Below are 1,797 nucleotides of genomic sequence, written 5' to 3'. Positions count from 1 at the left end.
GAAGTGCGCTCCAAGGTGCGCGCGAAGTCGAAAGTTGGGTTAATTGTCCGGTTTGCCTCGGGTGCGCACCTTGCGTGCACCTTCGCCAGGGTGGGCGCCTTGGTGCGCACACCTTGGCTGGGCTGCGCACACCTTGGCACCCGCGTTTCCTTCATTTTAAATTTTTTTTTTTTACAATCTCTCAAGTGGGAAATTCTATAATCTCAACTTTTTTTGCCTTTTCAGGAAACTTTTGAATGGAGCGCATCATTGGTGCGCTCCGAAGTGTGCTCCAAAGCTCTCTCCAGCTGCGTGCACCTGCCCCGGCCGCGCACCCGGCCCCGCCCAGCTTCGCTCACCTGTCCCGGGCGTCTGGTGCGGAACCTTAGAGTAAGAAACATCACCGTGCACCTTGGCCAACGTGCGCGACTCGACCGAGCGCGCACTGGCCGAGGTGCACACCGATTTCACCTGGGTGCGCGCGCAGCACCTCGGGCGCACCGGGGTGCGCGCACAACGCCCGGGTTGCACCGTGGCCTGTGTGCTCGGGGCGCCTCGGGTGCGCGCTCGGTGTCGCCCCCGCGCGCGCGGTAGTGCGGGCAGCGCACCCCGGCCCGGCCCGGCCCCGACGAGAACGCAAACGGGCAAAAGGTTTATTCAAATAGCATTGCGATGCCCGGCGAAAAACTAAAAAAGGGTGCAACACCGGGACTTCCCGGGAGGTCACCCATCCCAGTACTACTTCGGCCCAAGCGCGCTTAACTGCGGAGTTCTGATGGGATCCGGTGCACTAACGCTGGTATGATCGCACCCGTTATGAGCTTGTCGCAGTGTGTACTTAGCAAACCGCGACCCACGTGCGAATCCACCCCGGCCACCCACCCCCGTCGAGGTGCACACCCTCCCTCGCGAAGTGCGCCCCGTTCGCCAAGTGTGAGCCCTGCCCGGGTGCGCGCACCTTGCTAGGGCGTCGGGTGTGCACCCGGCCCGGCCTACGTGCGTGCACCTGTAGGGGGCGTCGTGTGCGTGCAGTGTCCCGTCTGCAACGCGGTGCCCACACACCACCTCGGGCGCAACGACCTGCGCTCACATGTGGGCCGAGTGCACCTTGGTGCATGTTCGGGGCGCCTCGGGTGCACGCTCGATCTTGCCCCGGTGCACCAAGGCGCTCGGTTTGCCCCGGGTGCGCACTTGGTGCAAGGTGGGCACCCAAAATAGGGATCAAGCACCAAAACACAAGTTTCGGGATGCAAAATGGGACCCAAGGACCACAAATGCGTTCCAAGACCCATGATGGGTCCACGAGAACAAAAATGTGTTCCGAGACTTAATAAACAAATATTGGGTTTTAGGAGAAGAAACATGCTCTGATGCCCAAAACGAGAATCGACCCCGAAAAGGCCACAGGCCAAAAGTGGGATGCGAGACAAAAAAAAATGGGACCCGAGGACCAAAATTGGGTTCCCAGGTCGAAGACAGGGCAACCGGACAAGAAACGACCTCTAAGGCTCGAAATGAGTCCCGACGACTAAAACTTGACAAGAAGCACCCATCAGGCACCCAACTCGACACCCATGGGATGCCGACCCACCCGGGCTTCCACCTAGCACACCTTGGCACCCACCCACCCTCGCACCCAACCTCGCACCCAACTTAGCACCTTTGAACCCACATTGGCACTCACCCTGACCCTGGCACCTTGGAACCCACATTGGCACTCACCTTGACCCTGGCACCCACCTTTGCACTCACCTTGGGACCCACCCTGGCTCCCACCTCGGCACCCACCCAGACACCCACCTTGGTTCCTTGGCACCC

At 60.5% G+C, this 1,797-nt stretch overlaps 1 non-coding gene across 1 annotated transcript; it reads right to left on the bottom strand.

The window, feature by feature from the left end:
• Positions 1-673: 673 nt before the first annotated feature.
• Positions 674-792, bottom strand: LOC131864437 (5S ribosomal RNA). Its single transcript, XR_009363244.1, has one exon. It is a non-coding gene; the product is annotated as a 5S ribosomal RNA (ribosomal RNA).
• Between the last annotated feature and the right edge of the window lie 1,005 nt (positions 793-1,797).

This window comes from Cryptomeria japonica, unplaced genomic scaffold (assembly GCF_030272615.1).
Source record: "Cryptomeria japonica unplaced genomic scaffold, Sugi_1.0 HiC_scaffold_85, whole genome shotgun sequence".
Classification (NCBI taxonomy): Eukaryota; Viridiplantae; Streptophyta; class Pinopsida; order Cupressales; family Cupressaceae; genus Cryptomeria; species Cryptomeria japonica.
The sequence above is the reverse complement of the archived record's forward strand: the minus strand, read 5'-3'. Positions and strand labels throughout refer to the sequence as shown.